Here is a 22,759-nt window from a genome sequence, read left to right as displayed (position 1 = left end):
ATTAAAAATAGAATTACCATCTGATCCAGCAATCCCACTTCTTGAGTATATACCCAAAAGAGTTGAAAGCAGGGACTTGAAGAGACACTTCTGTTCACAGCAGCAGTATTCACAATAGCCAAAATATGGAAGCAACCCAAGTATCCCTCAGTGGATGAATGGATAAACAACATGTGGTGTATACATACAATAGAATATTATTCAACCTTAAAAAGGAAGGAAATTCTGGGGGAGTTCCCTGGTGGCCTAGTGGTTAGGATTCCGGGCTTTCACTGCCATGGCCAGGGTTCAATCCCTGGTCAAGGAACTGAGATTCTCACCTCCCCCCGCCCCCCCCCCCAAAAGGAAGGAAATTCTGACATATACTAACATACCATAACATGGATGAACCTTGAGGACATTACACTAAGTGAAATAAGCCAGGCACAATAAGCCAGGGATTTCCAAGCCACCATCTAGAGAACAGTGTCCCGTGGGTGGCACAGAGCCCTCACCTCTGAATCCCCAGCAGACTTTGCCCACTGCGTTCTCCACGGAGCAGATGCCAAGCAGGAGATGAGAGTGTGTGAGGTCCCAGCTCCCTCCCAGCTCTGATGAGCTGAGAATTAGAGAGGATGGAAACGTGGGCTTTTAAAAAGTAGATAGAGAATTAAAAATACAATTGAAAATCATGCTCACTAGTCCAAGATTAAAAGCATTCTTTAGAAACTGGGCTTTATTAGAGGACATGCTTCCTGCCTTGTGCAGGAGGGAGGGAACTGGGTCACCCGTGCTCTCCGTAGGGGGCAAGCAGGTGAAATGATTATGAAGTATGTCAAATAAATGGTCCTTTTTTCTCCCAAGGAGATAAGGAAAGGTAATTTGGTCTGTCAGTCGCGCACACAGAAGACGTCATGGTCAACTGAATTAATACTGAATACTTTGTCCAGAGTTACAGAGCTAAAAGAAATTACAGAATCTTTCTCCTGTGAATTCTGGCATGACTCTCAGCAGACCCTTCCCCACCTGAATTCACAAGAGAGAGGAATAATAAAAGGCAGGGTCTACAGTGGGACCCAGAACTTGTCGGGCTGCCCCAGGCGTGGTGGCCAGAGCCAGTGCTTTCCTCGCACACCTGTGACCCACTGTCCCAGCCCTTCCTGGGTCCTGTTTCAGCCAGATAAAATTCTAGCTGTTTCCTCTGGATCCCTGTGCCTCCCTGCCTGGGGCCACTGCTCCTGTTCCTCCCTCATCTGCACTGTCAAAGCCCACCCACCCATCCTCGCTGGATCCCGGTTGCCTTCCCCTCCTCTGACTGCACTCAGGGCACCCTCACCTTTTTCTCCAGTTGTTATGGGAATTTTGTGTCTGTCTCTTCTTTCCTTAACCTCCCAGACCTCCCAGAGGAGAGACTCAGTCAGGCAGAATAGTGGATTTTTTTCTTTTCTTTCTTTCCTTTTTGGAATTGGTGGTGGTGAAGGGGTGCTGTCAAGGCTGGGGTGGGCATTGGGATGCTCTCTAAATCCATCGTCAAGTTGTTGCGTTGCAAAAGGCAGTCTTTGCTTCCACCCCCTCTAGCAGGGGGGTCAGGGAGCCCCGCACCCAGAGCCCTTACCCAGTGGCTGGACAAAGCCTCTTCCCTTCTCTGCTTCTGGGGACTTTTTTGGTCTCTGGAACAATTAAACCTCTTTTCAATGCAGTTATATTCCCTCATGTAATAAGTACTGCATTATTTTTAGGCTGTTTTACCCAATTAATTTTATTATCAGTTAATTATGTATTAACAGTTTAAGAAAATGAATATTTTCTCAGTTCCTTAAACTAAGTCATTAAATATGTATTTATTCCTTTTTTAAAATGCACGTCCGTTATCTCCTGCAGATGGAGAAGACCGGTTTGGAGCCATCTGGGCCTCTGAAACAGACCCTTATACAAAGGTGCCTTCTTGGCTGTATGGGCTGGGCTCACGGGGGCTGGGAAGGACCTGGCACGTGAGGGCCATGGCATGTGGTAGAGATCTGGGCCTCATAGGTGAGAGGGGAAGGCCATCGTCAGACTGTCACAGCTTGGCGGCATTTGGGGTTAGGGGAGGTGGGTGCAGCTGAGAGCCAAGTGTGTGAGGATGTGTGAAGGTGAAACCAGCACCTGGAGGATTGTGGCTAAAGGAATAAACCTCCTCTGGGTGGTTTGGTGAAAGCCTCCCGGATGACAGCACACCGGGTCCCATGGGACCCAGACTCACCAAGGTGTGTGACCTTGGGCCAGTCAGCAAGCTTAAGCGGCCTCAGCTCCCTGGGTCTGTAGTAAGTACAGCTGTGCTGTGTCCTTCTTGCTCTGACATGCTGCGGGCCTGTGGATCACCGGAGGTTGCCCCAAATCTCCTATTCACATAGTGAGGGCAGGTGAAGGCCAAGGCTGCTCTACCAGGTGACAGCCCTTCAAGCTCCGAGACCCAAAGTCAGGGGAGAGACGCAACTTTGTCCCAGTGCTCGCTGTGGATGGAGGGGCCCAGTGACCGTCTATACCAGGAATCAGCAAACTGAGGCCTGTTGGGCAGATCCTGCCAGGTGCATATTTCTGCATGACTTGAGAGCTAAGAATGATTTTTCCATTGTGAAATAGTTGGACAAAAATCAAAAGAAGAATACTATTGTGTGACACATGGAAATTATATGAAATTACAGTGTTTGTAAATAAAGTTTTATTGGAATGCAGCCAGGTTCATTTGTTTACTCATCGTGGTGCTTTTGTGCTACAACAGGAGAAATGAAAGTCATGACAGAGAAAATGTGGCCTGCTAAGCCTAAAATATTTACTATCTGGCTCTTTACAGAAAGAAGTCTGTCAGCTCCTGATCTACAGTACTTTTCTGTGGCAATTACAAGGAGAATTTTCTTTACAGCAAACTAGATGGGATATTCCAGTTGTTTTTTGTCGTGAGATTTGATAATTCACTTAATAAAAACGTAAGCACATTCTCGGTTGGGTCACTGAGGAAAAAGAGATAAATCAGATCTAGTCCCTACAAGGGAGCTCCCAGTCTGATGGGGAGACAGGCAGGTGTGTATGTATGTAAACTGCAATATAGAGGGATTAGCTCCACAGTGTATATTTTTCACAAGATTCTTGGAAGCATAGAGGAGGGAATGACTAACTGCTGGGGAAATCAAAGAGGGCTTCTGAGAGGAGGTGATGATTGAGCACCCTACTACTTTCAGCTGAACAGAATGTGTATTATATAAGTCTAGGATGTCCCCTATGGTTACATAGTGCATACCTGCACAACTGAACAGGGAAGCCCTGCTGAATGGATCTTGAAGGACTCTTGGTTGCAAGTGAGAAGTACCTAACTCACTTGAACCTAGGCAATCATGGAATTCATTGGCTCCTGGAAGGTAGAAGTCTGGGTGCAACCAGGCATGGCTTATGTGGGGGCTCAGGCAGTCAGGGTCGTGTCTCTCCCCATCTTTTGGCTCTGCTTGGCTTTCTTCTTTCCATGAGTTAGGAAAGATGGTGCTGGGCAGCCCAGATATACAACCTCCCAGCAAGACAAGGCTATCTAGAGGAAGCCCTCTTTCTCCCAGGGACTATGCAATAATCCCAGGAAAGAATTCTGATTGGCTGCTTGAGTCACATGCCCACTCCTGAACCAACCACTGTGCTGAGGGGTGGGGCGGAGTGGTCCTTGAGATCATCTGCCTCAGAAAGCCTGGGATGGAGGGTAGAGCCATCATAACTGACAGCCTCCTGGAGTCGGGGAGGAGTGGTTCTCCCAAAGAAACTTGCGAACAAAACCACATATCCAGCACAAAGTGTCAGAAAGACCTCTTCCAGCAGACTAGGCAGGCAAAGTCTGCAGTCAGGACATTGCCAGTTCTATCCCCAGGGTCTCTACAATGCATGAGGCCATCATGAGCAGCGGCCCTTGAGAAGTACCACTGGGCAGCCCTGCCCATTCCAGTCTGGGAGGACTGTTGACCTCTGAACCCAGCTGGGGAAGAAAAAGCAAGCATCCCCCTCCCCACCTCTTCTCTAGGCTGTTAGAACTCAACGCATGGTTGGAGTTCACTTATTTGATCCATGGAGCTCTTTAAAATAATAACAAGACCATATACTGACTGGGAGATACTATTTACCAAAGACATATCTGATAAAGGACTGCTATTCAAAATATATGAAGAACTCTTAAAACTCAACAAGAAAACAAATTACTGGTTAAAAAATGGGCCAAGGACCTTAACAGACACCTCATCAAAGAAGATAAACAGATGACAAATAAGCATATCAAATGATGCTCCAAACCATATTCCATCAGGGAAATGCAAATTAAAACAACGAGATACAGCTACACACCTATTAGAATGACCAAAATCCAGAACTCTGACAACATCAAATGCTGGTGAGGATGGGGAGCAAAAGAAACTCTCATTCATTGCTGGTGGGAATACGTAATGGTCCTGCCACTTTGGAAGACAGTTTATCAGTTTCTTACAAAACCAAGCATGCCCTTACTAAAGGATCCAGCAATTGTACTCTAAGGTATTGACCCAAAGGAACTGAAAACTTATGCCCACGTGAAAACTTGCACAGGGATGTTTATAGAAGCTTCATTCAAAATTGCCAAAACTTGGAAGCAACGAAGATGTCCCTCAGAAGGGGAATGAATAAATAAACTGTGGCACTTCCAGACAATGGAATACTATTCAGAACTAAAAAGAAATGAGCTACAAAGCCATAAAAAGACATGGAGGGATCTTAAATGTATACTACTAAGTGAAAGAAGACAATCTGGAAAAAGCTACATATGGTATGATTCCAAGTATATGCTATTCTGGAAAAGGCAAAACTATGGAAACAGTAAAAGGTAAGTGGTTGCAGGGGGTGGAGGTGGGCATGGAGGAATGAACAGGCAGAGCACAGAGGATTTTTAAGGCAGTGAAGATGCTCTGTATGATACCACAGTGATGGGTACATGTCATTATACATTTGTCCAAACCCATAGAATATACAACACCAAGAGTGAACCCTAAGGTTAACCATGGACTTTGGGTGACGATGATATGTCAGTGTAGGTTCATCCTTGGTTAAAAATGTACCACTCTGGTACAGGATGCTGACAAGGGAGGCTGTGCATGTGTGCAGGAGGGGGGATATGAGAAACCTCTCTACCTTCCTCTCAATTTTGCTGTGAATCTAAAACTGCTCTAAAAAAAACTGTCTTAAAAAAATGATAACAAGAGCTCATGAGTTAAAATACACCGCCTTTCTTTTAAAAGCTCTTTTGCTCAGCCACAAACCATGGGAATTAAATTTCGTAGTGCATTTAACAGACAATGAACATTGAGCAAGGTCACAAATACATGTTGAGATTACAAGACAAGACACTGAACAGAAACCAGCAATCATCGGCAGCCTTGTGATGGCTGCCTGGCCTGGAGACACACATCTAACATCACCCTTGCATGTGCCAGCCAGCACCTCTCTCACTGTCCCCTCTGCTCTTTACACGGCACCATTTCTTAAAGGGGGGTCACTGCAGGGCAGGAAGAATGATACACGTGTGCCTTGTGTGTTTCTTATGTATTTAAAAATACAGGTAAGAAGGATGTCACTGGCATCTTTTTGGCTTTTAGATCTGAGTGACATCATTTGAGAAACACCGTTCTTGCCCAATCCCCCAGCCATTTAGTCCGAACCTCTAGTTTTATAGATGGGAAACCGAGGCCCAGAAATCCACAGGGACTCTTTAAAGTGATTTCAACAGCCACGACTGGCTCTGAGAATCCTGGTCTGGCACATTTGAATTCAGTCAGATGAGGAATGTAGGAAGGCGTGCAGGGGGTGCTGCTTCTAAGGGGCCTTGGGAACACTCTGGCTCAATCCTCTTACTTAACCTTGGCTTTTTGGTTAAGGGTGGGAAACACTGCTTTCCTTGACCTCAAAGACTCAGGCTCTACCAAGTTGTTCACTTAAGCGTTATTTGAGAAGACTTTTAAACAAATTAAATATGGCATGTCCCCATTTAATGGTATGTCTATGAAGTGGTACATCTATGAAAAACTCTACTGCCATTAAAAATGAAAATCAGGGGAGCTTCCCTGGTGGCGCAGTGGTTGAGAATCTGCCTGTCAATGCAGGGGACACGGGTTCGAGCCCTGGTCTGGGAAGATCCCACATGCTGCGGAGCAACTGGGCCCGTGAGCCACAACTACTGAGCCTGCGTGTCTGGAGCCTGTGCTCCGCAACAAGAGAGGCCGCGACAGTGAGAGGCCCATGCACCGCGATGAAGAGTGGCCCCCGCTCGCCGCAACTAGAGAAAACCCTCGCACAGAAACGAAGACCCAACACAGCCAAAAAACAAATTAAAAAAAAAAAATGAAAATCAGGAGTATGGTAGATTGATGGCAATAATTGCTGCTATGATTACTGGCCTCCCTGTATCGACACCCTTTACCCTGAAATTTGCAGTCCTTCCCACTCTGACTCTGGGATGCTTTTGTGATTTGCTTTGACCCACAGAATGTGATGGAGGGTGAGACACGTGGCACAGTCACCCCTGTTGCCCAGGCAATAGCTGGCCAGTCACAAGACATGTGAATGAGGCCATCTTAGACCCACCAGCTGACCACAGATGCATAAACAACCCCAATCAAGACCAGCTGGGCCTGCCCAGATCAGTAGAACTGCCCACTTGACCCACAGACTCATGAGCAATAATAAATCTTGTTTTAAGCCATGAATTTTGAGTTGGATTGTTATAGCAACAGCTGATGGATACAGAGGTATTATTGAGGGGGGAGATGGAAGCATGTGGAAGAAGCAAGATAAAATATGTGCCCAAACAGTATGAGCCATACCATGTGATATGGAGATAAGCCACACAGCAGCAGTCCATGCCCACCCACGCTAATGGAAAATACTGGATAGAAACACACCCAATATCTTAGGATGATATGAAGGGATGGCTGGGGTAATTTTATTTTTCTTCTTTACTCTTTTCCAAATTTCCTCTGATGGTCTTATGTAACTTTTATAAAATTCCTTTTTATAAAATTAAGTGCAGGCTGGTCCCACTCAGGACTCTCATGCTAGAAGTGGCAACGGGCCCAAGAACTTCTTTGGAGGAGTCCACTCAATCATCCATGCCACCACCAGAACAAGCCTCTACTGTGGCCAAAGACCAGCTACTGTCACAGGCAAAAAAAAAAAAAAAAATCCTTTGTTCAGACTTTGACCCCACATATAAGCAAACCCCAAATCCCTTTCTTCCCTGCTCCACAGTACTGGGATACTAAGAAACTCACTTTGTGTTCTCACTTGCAGTTCCTTCTGGACCACTTTGCTGGGCTGGCCGGGTCTCCCACCCATCCTCCTCTGTAATGATTCTCCCCCGTCCATCTCAGCATATGCATATCCCCCAGTACTGCAGGTTCAGCTCTAGTCCTGCTCCTCCGGGAAGCAGCTCTGGTCTCCCCGCTAGACACTCTCCATTCTGAGGTTCCAGAACGCTTCCCTGGACCACACTCAAGCCTCCTTCCCACCGAATGGCATTCATGCCCATATTTCATCTCTTTGTCCAAACTTTGAGCGCAGTGAGGACAGAGTCACCACATGACCCTGTTCATCTTGGTTTCCTCCAGCCCCACCTCAGGGGCTGCAACAAGGCCAGGAATAAAGGAGACATCAAACAGAGAGAGAAATTTGCAAACAATCCATTCTAACCCTCTTGGTTTATAAATGGGGAGAGTCGAGGTGTGCCTGGTCCACATGTGGTGGCAGAGACAGAACTTCGGACTCGCATCTCTTGAGCTGCATCCGGTATTCCTCCCACCAGGCGCCCAGCCCCCAGCAAGGTTGGGGACCAGGGTGAGGCCAGCCCATGTGAAGGGTGCGGTTGAAGGAAACACTCCCTGCCGGGGCTGAGCCTGCACTTCCACAGCCAGGAGAGTGAGGGCCTCCGATTCCTCACTTGCCCCCATGGGCCCGGCCTGCTGTGGGCTGAGCACCTGCGTGAGTGTCCTGTGACAGCTGTGCTGCCCTGGGTCTGGACTGGCTTCACTGCTCTGCAGCAGAAGTGCCATCACGACACCCTTCCCATGGACGCGGAAAGGGCACTGAGTGAGAACACATGCGGGTTCAGCGTCTGGGGCAGCTGCCTTGGGAGGTACCATCGGAGGAGATGTGGTCACCACCCGTTCCCCACTGAAGTGCGATTTGGTTTTATTTGCTGTTGTTGTTGATGACATGACTCCTCTCTGCACACATACACACACACACACACACACACACACACACACACACACACACTACCCCACTGGGTGGACTTAATAAAGGACAGGGAAATCAGGAGTCTTCAGGAATGGATGGTGAAGAGGCAATCTTCATCCCTTCAGAAATTGAGGTTAGATACTTTAAAGATTTATGAATATCAAAGGAACTTTCAGTCTCATTTGGAAACAGAGCAGAGTAAAATTTCAATTTTAAATCTGTGTTACCTCTTTATATGTAGAAAATGCCTTCAGAATTTCCCAGGAGGATACATTTATACTTCTGTTTAGAGATTTTTGTTTTGTTAGTGGGGGTAATGAACTTAGGAGACTCAGAAAAGCAGGAAGAGGCGTTAGGGACAGTTGAGTCCAGGCTACAGCTGATGAGAGTGAGACCCTCAGGAGAGGGTCCTTGCCCCAGGGCCCCGACTCCCCAGCCAGGAGGGGAGAGCGGGGGAGACACCGGTTCTCGGCCTTCATATGTTCATTCCACAGCTGCCATTGAGTGTCTCCTCTGTGCCAGGCACCTTCTGGGCACCGGGACAGAGCCGGGGACCACTGGAGGTGCAGCCCTGTGGGCTTACCTGCTGGAGGACAGCGGTGAGCATGGTGAAGGAAGTCAAGCTCGCGAGGTGAGAGAGAAGGTGCAGGTGGGGACTTCATGCCAGGTGGTCAGTGAAGGTCTCCCTGAGGAGGCGACTGCTGAGCTGAAACCTGTGGGGTGAGAATGAGGGGAGCTCTGAGCTGGGAGGAGGGCAGATGGAAGGCCAGTGTGGCTGGAGGGGCGTGAGGGAGAGGAGCAGGTGAGGGGAGAGAACCAGCTGCAAGGTGGGTGGGGTCGGCTGAGGTATGGGCCTGGATTGCATTCCACGCGCCACAGCCAGCTCATTCCCAGCTCTGAGGCCCCCTCTCCTCACAACAGGGCGGCTTGGATGCTCCCAGCCCAGGGGAGTTTCTCAAGAGAAAACGTGCTCTGTGCAGGGAGCAGTGGGAGGCGTGTGTACCAGGGGAGCCGACTTCGGGGGACATGGGGCCTGGGGGAGACCTGCCCACAGCACAGAGAGCCCAGCGGGGCTCTCAGGCTCCATCAAGACTCAGCAGGGCCAACCCAGGGCAAAGTGGGCAGATGAGGGATGTGGCCTCATGAGGGCAAAGCCAGGGCCCGTGAGGGAAGCCGCAGGGATGCAGAGTCTAGCGCACGCGAGACAGTTTTCTCAGAGCCATTCAACAAAAACGGTACAGGTACTGTGGGAAACAGTATGGCACTTCCTCAAAAATTTAAGCATAGAATTACCATATAATCCAGCAGGCCCACCTCTGGCTATATACCCCAAAGAACTGAAAGTAAGGACTTGAAGAGATATGTGCACACTCATGTTCACATCAGTATTATTCACAATAGCCAAAAGGTGCAAACAACCCAAATGTCCATCAACAGATAAACAGATAAACAAAATGCAGTACATACACACAGTGGAATATTATTCAGCCACAAAAAGGAATGAAATGCTGACACAGGTTACAACATGATGAACCTTGAAGACATTATGCTGAGTGAAATAAGCCAGGCGCAAGAGGACAAGCACTGTATGATTCTACTTATATACGGTACCTAGAGTAGTCAGATTAATTGAGACAGAAAGTAGAACGGTGGCTGCCAGGGGCTGGGGGAGGACAGAATGGGCAGTTAGTGTTAATGGGTTTAGAGAGTCAGTTTGGGAAGATAATATAAGTTCTGGAGATGGATGGTGGTGATAGTTATGCATCATTATGAATGTACTTAATGCCACTAAACTGTACCTTAAAAATGGTTGAAATGGTATATTTTATGTATATTTACCACATTAAACAACAAAAAAGCTCTTCACAGTGACTTGGGCTGGCTTGGGAAGCAGTTATCTGTCCACCAGTGGAAGTGTGCAAGAGAGGCTGGACACCTTCTGGATGCTGGGGAGGGAGTATAAAGCCAAGGGAACAGAGTGCAGGTCATCCTGGGATTTGGGTCAGGACATAACACACGAGGGCCGACATGTCCTGAGCCCTTACTGTGTGCGGGCCTGAGATTAGGCTTCACGTGCATTATCCCTTTCTGCCCTGGGGTCATGAGGCAGGGTCAGGATTCCCCTCATTGGACAGATGGGATGCAGCTCCAGAGAGCATCGGTCATTGCTGCCCACCAAGACCCTCTTCCATGGAGGCTCAGCTGCCTGGCCTCAGCTGCAGAGATGGGCCCCCCCACGGTCACACCCCTCCCCGGGCAGCCTGCATCTATGACTCACCTATGTGGGGCTACTAAGGCCTGGCCGGCTCTGCTCCGCGTAACTCCAGACACCTTTGACATTCTACTTTCAGGGGTCTCCCCTCTTTCTGGAGCCTGCCTAGCAGCTAGCATCTTCCCTCTGCCCTCCCCTGCTTCCTCCCCGCCCATCCTCAGGTGTTGATCCAAGAACCTCCTCCATAAGCTTCCTGCTTGCTGAACTCGCCAGGGTCAGCTTCAGGGACCCCACCTGCAGTGTCTGTCAAGGTCACTCAGCTGGGTAAATGAGAGGGGAGGCTGGGGCCAGGGAAGGGTATCTGACATTCTCGGAAGAGGGAAGCTCTGCTAACCCTTAGGAGGGTAGGTCAGAGCTTCTTGGGTGACTTTGGTCCTCAGCACCCTGGCAGCCCAAGGCCGAGTGCGCTAGTGCCCTCGTATAATAGCAGAACCACACCACGAATGACACTGGTGCTAAATTCTAATAGCCAGCCTGGCAGGTTAATGGCCTCTTATACATTTAAATTGGCCGTGATCCCTTTGGGAACTGTAATTTTATTTACGGAGATTGTGCTGCCTAATGTGAATACAGCAAACTGTACTTAAGAGATATGGTGGCTCCTGTGGTTTCTTCTCTCCCTCCTCTCGTCCTGTCCGGTTTGGGGGCCCAGGCTGCCCAAGGGCATACAAGGTGGCACTGTCACCTCTGATCTTTTTGTCTCCACTGAGTAGAGAATGTGGGGGCTGAAGTCAGCTGAAACCGACAAGAAGTCAGACCATGGTCTGACTTCCACTCTGTGACCTGGACAAACCACGTAACGGCTCTGAGCCTTGGCTTCCTCATCTGTCAGTGACCAGGGCTATAGGAGAGCTGCATACCAGCGAATACATAGGCGCCCCCAGCACAGCCATGCTGCCTTCCCCAACCTGGCCACCCAATGGCAGGACTGTCTGAGCTCTGAGGAGCGCCGGCCAAGGCTGGAAAAGCAGAGGGACAGCAGGGCCTGGTGTAGGGCCTGGCAAAGAGGCTGGTCCCTCTGGGGCGCACTGGAAGCCTGTGGCTCCCCCGCTCAGCCCTTAGTCTAAGGCTGTCCCAGTGTGTTTGCCCAAACATTCTGTGCAGGCATCTCAGCCTCCTGCTGCCTCCACCCAGCAGGGCGGCAAGGCTGTCGTCCTCTCTGCTCTCAGGCCCCCAGCTCACGGGGGGCTATTATCATCCCCACCTCCAGGCCAAGTCCCTGGGTATGGGGTCAGGGACACGGCCCCTCCTCAGAAGCTCACCAGCGTGACACTTTCGTGCTTCCCCTCCATGCCTCTTCCTCCTCCAGCCTGGGGGAACTTTACCTAGTCTTAGGAAAGGATGGAGGAGGGAAAGGCTGGCTTTTCTGGTCAGTGTCCCGTAGATCTACTGCTGATGGCATAAAGCTGGTGCCCAAAGGCCTCCTGAGTTTCAGGCTTTTTGGATGGGTGGTGAATTTCACAAAAATCAATGTTAGTTTTTCTTTTCCCCCTTGATTTCTTGTATCACCCTTTCCTGAAGCATCACGTATTGGAAGTACTGGGCACAAATATTCACATCAGTTTTTTGTTTGGACCACCTTAATCCTCATTTCTTTCTATGTAAGTAACAATAGGAGGGTGGGCAGGAAGGTAGTTTTTCTTTTTTCCCCCAATAATGGGATCATATGTACTGTCATTTTCATTTTCACTTAGCAATATGTACTCTTTCCACATAAACAAATATTTATAAATATCTTTCCACATAAACAAATATTTACAGAATAAATAATTCACATCAGTTAATACATCAGAAACATTATCCACCCCTCTCTCCCCACCCCATGCAAACACTGATTTCCTTCTTCAAGGGCTGAGTGGGTTGTGTTAAAAATAGTCAGCCCTGCATGTGCTGTCGTGGCTTCCTCATATTTCTCCCAACTTGTTCCCCTGGCCTCCCTGAAGCCCCCTGGGGAGGACGCAGGGTTGGGGGGGTCAGGAGGCCGGTCGGGGGGCCACAGGGCTCCACCGCCACCTGCACAGAGCTGGAGATCAGCTGATCCGCCTCGGTTTGGGGGAGCAGTTTCTGGGCTGCGTGTTTTGTTGTTCTTGATAAATCTAATCAAGTTCAAGTTCAATAAGGAATGAACTTAAAGAAGAGTCTTTCTCGGTGTACAATTATAATTGCATCTACCTTTAGACTCATAATGAAAATATAGCATTGGAAAGAAGGAAAAGACATTGGTGGGAGATGTTCCCAGCAGCTGAATTGGTGGGGAGGTGGCTTACCCAGATTCGCAACAGTAGAGAAGACTGTAAAGGGAAGTAAAGAAGTCTAGTCCAGTGCGGGAGTATGACGTCTCCAAAAAGCAATGAGACTTGCAGGTCCACATGGTTCTATGAAGAGCTAAACAAGATGCAACAAATAGTGGCGAGTGAGAAAATGGACTCAAAATAACCTGCACACGCTGACTGTTGTGGGCAACATCGGGTATCAGAAGGTCTGACGAGGGACGGGTCTGGCTGGGTGTGCTGCCTGGAGAGCCAAGTGAACAGCATCATAGCTTCCTTAAACCTGATCTCAAGGCCTGACTGGGCAGTGGTTGAGGTCAGCAGGGTGGGTGGACAAAAGAGACCATTCAGGAGGACCCAAGGCCCACGTGTCCTGGGGAGGCAGGGAGGCCTTTCAGACAGGTTTCCCACAAGGGTTGGTGTGGTAAAGGGCCTGCTGGGGAAGAAGTGAGCGCTCCATTGCTGCAGGTGTGGGCGTGCATGCCCAACAAAAACACCTTGGGATGTTTCCCATTTCTGTGATCTTTTGGGATTCAGTCCTCCAACTCCTGAAGCCCCTGGTTGGGAGCTATCTGCTCCTGAACACATGAGAAGGCTTGAACAAGCTCCTCCTGAATGAGCCTTCAGAACTCGGTCTCTGTTCCCTCTGCCTGGTAGGGGTGAACCTCCACCTAGCAGCACAGGGAATACCCAGGAAGCAAGGCTTGGCTGCTTAGCTGGTTCCTCTATAGAAAACCAGGCTCTAGACCCAGGCAGCTCTGGGTGACAGGGACAGAATCACAGAACATCTGAGCTGGAGCAGTCCGCACATCTAACCTTGCTGCTCCCCATACAGAGGATCCTGGGGCCCAGAGCGGGAATGACTTGCCTGGGGACACACAGCTAGTCTGGAACTCAGGTCTCCTGCCTCTGTTCTGGGCCTTTCTCTGCACCAGTTGCTTTTCTAGCACCTGGCAGTTGTCAGGAGGTGCTTCCTTCTTAGTTCAAAGCAGAAAAAAGCGGCTGCAGGGCAGGGGATCAGAGGGCAGACCAGGCCAATGGTCCCACGTGGCCCACGGGGTTAGAGGTGCCCTACGAGCAACTCGGCTGGGGCATCCCTCTGCCGCATGGAGAACATGCTGATAGGCCTACCCCGTCACTGCCTCCTTGTTTCTTGGATGGGATAAACTGTTTGGCCTTTGGACAAGATTATTTTTGCACAAAACAGGATCGTTATCACTTAATTGAAAATAATTATCCAATGCAAATTGAGTTCAACTTGTCTAGCTGGAAATAAAAAGTGAATATTTTGGGCGGTTTCACTGCTGCAAAGGCAGGTATTTAGCCCTGGGAAATCTCAGGGCCTCTCTTGAACGGCCCCCATGGCCGGGGAGACTAATTCACCACCTTGTCCAAATCAGGGCTCGTTCGAATGTGTCTGTAACAGAGGAGGTGTTCTGACAGAGACGGAGGCCCGTGCGTCGCTGAGTGTGGCAGGGATGCATGTAATCCCGCTCAGTGGTTCAGCCCCTGAGGGGCTTATCCTGAGAAACACAGGTCCCGGTCTCCTTCAGAAACAAAGAAAAAGAAAGGGTCAGGGGCAAGGAGAGGGAGCTGATGACGTAAGTCTAATGTGGGAGGTCACTTCCTGTCCTTTTCCCCTGTGTCCTCCATCCCAGGCACTGCACCTTCAAACACCCAGAAACCTGAGCCCAATATCCGAGCCCTCTGAGACTCTCTTGTCAGTCTCGCCCACATGCCCAGTTGACCACCAGCTCCATCTGCTTGCTTAAGTGTTCCTTGGCTTTGTTCACTTCCTCCCATCCTCACTGTATCAGTTACCACTGTTGCAGCAATGCTGCCTAACAAACAGCCACAAATTCTCAGTGGCCTACGGTAATAGGTAGTTCTTTCTCATGGTTCTGCAGCTCCACTGACCTAAGCTGGGCTGGTCCATGAGTCCACAAGTGGGAGGGGTGACTCTGCTCCATGTGTCTCTCATCCTCCAGGATCAGCGGGCTAGCTGGGCACATCCTTCTCCTGGTGATGGAAGATGCACAACATGGCAGGTGGAAACATGGGAGGCCTCTTAAGGTCAAGTTTCAGAACTGGTATCCTGTCACTCCTGCCCTATTCCATTGACCAAAATAAGTTACAAGACTAAGCCCAAAGTCTAGGGCTAGGAGAGTACACTCCTGCCATGATGAGGCTGAGGCCAGAGTGTGGGTGAGGGAGGGTGAAGGCTACTAATCTAGTTCTGACCCTCCCACTAGAATCTCCACTTCTGGTTTCACCCCCTCTAGTCTATTCTCCACAGAGTAGTTGCTCCTTCTACAATGCAAACCTGACTATGTCACTTTTCAGCTTAAAATCCTGAAAAATCCTTCCTTCTTCTTTTCTGAGAATAATTGAAATTCAATTGAAAAATTTCCATCTTTAACACTATCCTAAGTGTCCTATGAAATACGTCAACGGCACAACTGTCATGGTGGCCCTTCAGACTGAGTTGCCTGGGCTCTCCTCCCTTCCAGCAGCAGCGCTGGCTGTTCACGCTTGCATATGGCAGTGCAGAAACACGACGCAAACCCCCAAGAGCATGGGAGCAGCAGTACCGCAGCTGCAGGATGGGGCACCCTTTATGTGTGGTTGCACAGGAAGGCCACAGTACAGCACCAGGGTCAGGGGAGGGACTGTTATTCTCTTCCAAAACCCAAGCACGAATCCACCCAGAGGTAAACTTTCCCACAAAATCCACCTGTGCTCAGTGAAGCTGTACAGACAAGTACTACTCAGGATGTGACCTGCAGACCAGCACTGGTCTGAGAATTCTTGGTTAAATGTCCATGAAGGAGTAAGGAGTTTGCACCAGAATGTACATCACTGTGTCACTAGGCTCACAGTTTAGTTCAGCTGACTTTTTCATAGCAAGAATTTCTCAATGAAGGAAGCAGTGATTGACTCTCTGGTGTAAGCTCCTTATCTCGTGTGGACTGGTAAATTAATAATCTGTGGCTCAGCCACTTTGCAATTGCTCAGCTCTCCTTTGCTTCTGGAGACATGGACCTGAGGTGCCGAAGCAACTCTGAATGGCACCCCAGAGTAAAATTATAAGACACTGGGCAAAAGCTAGTAGTTAAAAAATTAATACAGTGCTGTAATAAAAAAGGGAAGCTACTTCAATATGACAACAGATGGTTGCCTAAATAAATTATCTATGCTCCCTTGATGAAGTCAACTGCACTCATAATAGTTTGGGGACTTTATAACAGGATGACAAAGGCTGAGGACATAACAGTAAGTTTTTTAAAAAAGCATGACAGAAAATGGTGTGAGCAGTCTGCTATGTAACATGTAGATTAGGTAAATGTGCACACATTCATGTAGCCTGAAGGAACTGTGTGAAAATACGCAGAGTGCATATGTTAGCGTGGTGTGATTATACCCTTTTCTTCTTTCTTTTTCAAACTTCTGAAGCATAGTTCTGTTACTTTATAATGAAAAAAAAAATTTACACTTATTGATAACACATTTCCAAGACCCCTTCAGTTGGTATATTCTATTTCATTGTCTCCTTGGTTCCCAATATGAAAACATTAAAAAACTGTTAATTCAGAAACATAAACTCAGAATTTCTGATCACTCAGACTGGATTCTCATTTGTCCGTTCGTCCATTCATTCATTCATTCATTCATCATTCATCATTCATTCAACAAACATTTCCTGAGGACTCACGAGCGCCCTTCAGTATTGTGATGCCACAGCATCATGTCCCTGCCTCTCGGAGGGGCGGCCAGGGCTCACACTTGCACTCTCCATGATTCACTTAACAAACATTTGCCCACTTTGCCCTGTGCCCTGGCCTGGGCTGGCACTGGGGAACAGAGGCATGTCCAGCCAGGGGAGAAGACAGATCAAACCCAGGAAACGTCTCTTCTTCAGAAACGTCAGTTAAAAGCTTAAAAACCTAATACATACTCATAATAAATTCAAACAATATGAAACCAAACCCACTTCCTAGATATAAGCCAGAGGAATAGTTTCGTTATGTATCCTTCAGATTTCTTTCTAAGAATATATAAAGACATATTTCTTTATATATATGCACACATTCCCAAACATCTATATTCATGTCTACATAAACAGTAGTTTTATTTTCATTTTTTCAAAAAATGGATCTTAGAATGTGTTCAGTTCTGCAGCTTCAATGCTTATTGTTCTGAAACAAAGCATACAAATGTGCAAAGTGTTGGGCGACCACAGAGGACGAGTGACTGGTGCCAGAACAAGGTGGACCTGATGGTGGCCATGATGTGAGATCTTCACAGCAATCCTGAGAGGTCTGCCCGCCCTGAAGCCTGGGCTCTCTGCTGCCCGCTTGCCCAGCCAGGCTTCACTGAGCTGGCCGCTGAACATGGTAGGATTTTGCTGGACAGAGAGGTGGGAGGAAGAGATGCCGGGGGAAAGAACGGCGGAGGTAAAGGCCTAGAGGTGGATGATGAGGCGGCCCCTCTGTGGTGCATCCCTCCATGGTGCAGACCCTCATCAAACAATTGCGAGCAGATGCACAGACCCAGGTCTTCATTTACGGCTCATCTCTTTTCTCTGTCTTCCTTCCAAAGCCCCCCAACTCAGCGGTCCCAAACTTGTCCCTCCAGCATCAGAAACCAGGGGGTGGCCTTGTTGGGAAAAGAGAGCTGGTTTGCATTGCTGGTTATTGGGGTCTCAGCTCATTACAAGAGCAAATGTACTTAAACATTAGGAAAGAGTTGCATTTACAAAGCCCATGTTGTTTACACAGTGAGGAGAAATTAATTCATGACAAGGTAGAGAGTGGGGTTTGGGGGGCCCCACTGTCCTCTGACCGCTAAACATTGGCTGGGGGGCAAGCCTGGCATGTGCTCACTTCCACTTTGACAGCTGGTCTTACAAAATGGGGACCCTTTCATCGTGAGAGTTCACCTAATGCTAATCTGGATAATTAAAAAAAAAAAAAAAAAAAAAAACAAGCAAAATACCCAACAGAAATTCAGAAGGAACTGCTGCTGATCTATACAAATACACCAGGCACATATCTACATTATATTTGGGTCACACTCCTGAAATGACTGGCTCAGGGTCTCTCTAGGTGACAGGGGGCAGGGTCTCTTCTGCAGTCCTCCAGGTCAGGGCTGCTCTGAAGTGAGCAGGCCAAGCCTGGGACACCTGCCAGGTCCCTTACGTGTTTGGTTCACATCGCTTAACCCACCCACCTTCCCCTTCCTTGTCAACTCTCTACCCTTTTCTGGGCCTCAGTGTTGCCCTCTGTAAATCGGGGTAAGGGTAAGGGGGACAAAAAAGGTCATACAAAATAAAATAGAATGAGGAGGGGAATCTCTAAGAATCCTTTCCAATCTGATCTTATAAAAACAAACAAGGAGAAAACAGATCAGCCAAGAACCCCTGAGCCAGCCTGGGTTCAAGGCCACAACCCAAGACCTTGTCCTGAGATCTTCTTGCCCCATCCCCCGGTGTCTATCTTCTTTGGTTCCCAAACTTTAAGTTCCCTATCAGTTCCCTCCTCCCCTCCTCACACACACAGACCCACAGAGCCTAGCCCTCCAGTCTGTGCCTGGCCCACCCATCTGTATCCCCAAAGTACAGTGACTTGGGACCTCGGCCACATCATCTGGACCCTTGACTCCACCTCTGCATCCCCCCGTTCTCCCCTGCACCCCACAGCTAGCACAGCTGCCTGACACGCCTCCCCACCAACCCCACTCTGAGATCACTGACAACACAGATCATTTGACCCGCCATGCTAGGATCCTTCCTGGAATCAGCACAACAGATAGCTCCATCTGCAGACCTGTTCTGTCCCTCGTCCTTTCCCAGCACCCTCCATGCCCCAGCCCCACCTTCCCACCTGAATTCATCCCCCACTGGCCTCCGAGCCTGTGAACGAGAATTTCTGAGACACTCTATCTCCACCATTAGTTCTTTGAGCCTTTGATCCTTAGTGCAGGAGCCACGTCTCAGGGGAAGCCTTCCCTGATTCCATCCACACTTCCAACCCAAGTCAAACTGACCCTCCTGCTCCAGCCTCTTGCAGATCCACAGACTCTGTATCAGTCACCTGTGTACCTGTCATATTAACTTCCAGCCTTTTTCCACTGCACCTCAAAATACCTTTAAAAACTGACGTATAACTTACATAAAGTGCAGTTACATCTCAACACATTTTTTCATATGCATATACTTGTGTATGGGTTTGGGATAGAGACAGGTAGGTAGAGGTACAAGCTGGAAAGCTAGAAGACTCTCTGTGGGTCCGTGTGTGTTGGGGAGGGGGTGCTACCTGTAGGTAACTTAGATGCTGGAGGCCAAAGAAAGTAGACATACGGCCAGCATCCTGGGATGGAGTCAAGAGATCTCAGGATTAGATTCTTGATCAAGATCAAGGTCAATGAATTTTCGCATAGGTGAGAGATCATGCTGAATGTACAACTTTAAAAATCTTAATAACTTAATGGCTTCTTCTTGCTCAGTTGAATTGATTGCTATCATTTACTTCTTCATTCTCCCACTGTCAAAACATTGCCAATAACTACAACTACAAAGAATACTCTGTGGACATCTTAGCTGCTAATTCTTTAAGGCCGTTCCTGGTTAATTTATAGGGTAGGGTCCTAGAAGTGAGGATACTGGGCCAGAGGAATAACCCTTGTAAGACTCTTTACACATATGGCCAAAGAGCTACATGGAATGTATTAGTCTGTTTGGGCTGCCATAACAAAATGCCACAGACTGGGTGGCTTAAAACAGCAGAAATTAATTTTCTCACAGTTCTGGAGGATGGAAGTCCAAGATCAAGGTGCTGGCAGGGTTGGATTCCTCTGAGGCCTCTTTCCTTGGCTTGTAGACGGTGGCCCTCTTGCTGCCTCTTCACAGGGTCATTCCTCTGTGCATGTGCCCCCTGGTGTTTTGTCTGTCTTAATTTCCTTTTTTTATAAGGACACCAGTCATATTGGATTAAGGCCCATCTTAATGGCCTCATTTTAACCCAATTACTTCTTTAAAGGCTGTATCTACAGACACAGTCACATTCTGAGGTACTAGGGGTTAGGGCTTCAACATTTGGGGGGAACACAGTTCATCCCATAACAGAGTTCTTCCTCAGAGGTTGGAAATGTCCTCTGGTGTCCTGTGGCTTGGTTGTGGCCCCCTCGTTTCCTTCCAAAGCTAAGATGTATTTTGGTGTGAAGCCCTCTCTGTGTCTCTCAGCCTTACCCATTTCCCTTTCTTCAAGTCTCTCATCCCATCACTGTCCACAGCTGTCAATCAATCTAAAGCAGAGATTCTCAACCTCTAATGCACACTGGAATCTGAGAGCTTAAAAAACTATCCTGGTGCCTGGGTCCCAACCCAGCAGATTCGGATGTGGTCGGTCTGGGGGTACAGCCTGGATGTGTGGAACTTTAAAGCTCTTCAGGTGGCTCAGTGTTTTGCCAAGGTGAGAACTTCCAGTCTCTGGTCTCTCTTCTTTGCTTTTGCAAAGCATGAGACAGGGCACAGGGGCTGTTTAATTACCATCTTTCAAAGTTAATTAAAGCTCCATATTCTGAAGTCTGTTTTTAACTCCCTTAAACAAGTTCATTTTAAAGCGTGGTGGTAATTTGGCTCTTTTGTTAAAATGAAGTCCTTAAAGTAAAAATTAAAAGACAAAATGGAAAACCACTGGGCATAGAAAATCCACCCTGGATTTAATAGAGTCTCTTAAGTCGTGGACTGGAGTGAGACTCTTGCCGCTCGATGCAGGTGGGGGAGCTCGCTATACATCGTGGTCCTTGAGGCTTTTGTTCTGTGTAAGCTTTTAAAGGAAGAGGATAACAGCTAATTTTCATGAGAGTCCTGCTTCTGTGGTGGGGTGATTAGAAAACTGTTAAGTTTGGGCTCCTCTAAGTTTCACACCCCAACTCTCAATGTTAGAAACAAAGTTTTAAAAGATTCTACCCAGGGGTGAATCTCACAGACACAGTGAACTAAAGAAGCCAGAGACAAAAGAGTCCATATTGGATGATTCCATTTATACGAGGTTCAAGTACAGGTGAAACTAATCGACAGTGACAGGAATCAGACCTTGATTGCCTCTGATGTGTGTGTTTGTTGGAGGAGAGTCAGATCCTGAACACTCTTCCGAAGCCTTGGTGATGGACAGATGGGCACACGGCTCAGCCGGTTTGGGGGAAGACGTCTGTGATACTGGCCCCGCTTCAAACCATGGCTTTCGCAAGTGGCGCAGGGTCCGTCATTGGCAGGACGGAGTCACAGCCCCAGCCCCAGGCCCGGGCGCAGTCTGGCCTCCGCTTGCTTGCTCTGCTCCTCCAAGCTGCTCCTCTACCCTTAGCTCTACCCTCAGCTCTACACAGGATGCCAGCTGTGCTCTTTCTGTCCTGCACCTTTGTACACGCTGCCCCTTTGTACACGCTGCCCCTCCTGCCCTCCCAATCTTGTTCCCCTGGGATTTGGTCATCCTTCATATCACAGCAGGGAAGTCATTCCTCTGCCTCCAGGCATGGCATTAATCACACCCTTTACTTGTCACTATTTGTTTTTGCCATTAGACTGGTGCTATTTTAGGGACAGTATTGTCCCTATTTTCAGTGCTGGGCATGATGACGGGCACCGAGTAGAGGCTTTAAACGGTGTTTGTCATTGAACTGTGTTAGTTTAGAATGGGAAGCGGAGAGCTGTAGACAAATGTCTTTTGTTAAAGCTATCTGTCTACTCATAACAATATTTGAAACCAGATGGAGAAACGTGATTCAACTGACTCTGGGTGGGTGGGGATCTGCGGGCACAGGCATGGGCCGTCCCCAGCTCCAGAGTGGGCAGTAGAATGGCTCTGCAAAACAGAGGGACAAAAATTTGACAGTGGGGTGGGACAGTGCTGGAGGAATGGAGGGAAGAGATGGGGAGAAGGTAGAGAGAGTGGGTAGAAGGAACTGCAACTGCAAGGACAGTGGGAACAATGCGTTGTGTCACGTGACACCTCCCTGCAGCCCTGAAATCTTCACTGAAGTTCCCCAAACTCACAAAATGTTTAATGGGAGTGTATTTGTGAGTGTGTGAATGTATGTGTGTGACACAAGTGTGTGCATGTGTGTGTGAATATGTATACATGCGTGAGAGCATGTGTGTGTGTCAGCGTGCATGTGTAGGTATGTAGGAGTGTGGCTAGCATGTACGTGTGTGAGCATGTGTGAATGTGTGTATGTATGAGTGGGAATACATGTGTAAGTGTGTGCCTGTGGGCGAGTGTGAACATGTGGGAAGTGTGTATGTGGGCAAGTATGTGCATGTGTGCATGTGTGTGTGGGCTGAGAAAGGTTGTGGGTTTCCTGCCTGGATTGCTTCAGGATTGACGCTGAGGCACCATGAGGCAGTCAGCTTTGCATCTCTCAGCAATCATGGTAAGCACAGAGCACGGCACTGGGGCCAAATCTGTGAGGGGCCAATAGCCCCCAGCTGAGATCTGAGTCACACATTTAATGAGCCACTAGTTTCATCAAGAAAGCCAGTCTTGGTTGCTGGGCAGTGCCTGCCTGGAACTCTATGCTGAAGAGTGAAGCCTTCTGAGACTCCAAGGGAAAGGAGATCATGATTGATTAGCAATGTCTGTCCTGGCTCTGATTGGCACGGTGGCAGCCTGCATCCTGGCCTCTGATGGGCGCCAAGCGATGTGCTTGGCTTTTGGGATACAAAGATGAACCTGACATAGTACCTGCCCTCGAGGGGCTCCCAGTCTTCTGCGGGAGACTGAGAAAGTAAATAGACAATTGAAAGTACAATAGATGTAGGCTAGATGAGGAGGTTGAGAGGCACAGCTGAGAGAGACATTGATGGTGCCTGGAGCAGAAGGGGAGGTTTCCTCATGGAATTTCTGACCAGGCTGACAGGGTTGGAGAAGCAAAGGAAGGAGGGCATTTCCAGCAGAAGACACAGGATGAGCAA

General features: G+C 48.4%; 1 pseudogene across 1 annotated transcript in view; it reads right to left on the bottom strand.

Annotated features, from left to right (window-relative positions):
- LOC309634247 (large ribosomal subunit protein uL23 pseudogene) overlaps positions 1–22,759 on the bottom strand; it is a 49,732-nt pseudogene that overhangs the window by 14,920 nt on the left and 12,053 nt on the right. Inside the window, exons 2-3 of the transcript XR_014249591.1 lie at positions 12,787–17,445; positions 8,831–8,960 (exon numbers count right to left, since the gene is read on the bottom strand). The product of XR_014249591.1 is annotated as a large ribosomal subunit protein uL23 pseudogene (transcript). The remainder of the gene's footprint in view (positions 1–8,830; positions 8,961–12,786; positions 17,446–22,759) is intronic.

This window comes from Balaenoptera borealis, assembly GCF_965194805.1.
Source record: "Balaenoptera borealis genome assembly, chromosome: 8".
Classification (NCBI taxonomy): Eukaryota; Metazoa; Chordata; class Mammalia; order Artiodactyla; family Balaenopteridae; genus Balaenoptera; species Balaenoptera borealis.
Note: the sequence above shows the minus strand (reverse complement) of the source record. Positions and strands in the feature narration are given on the sequence as shown.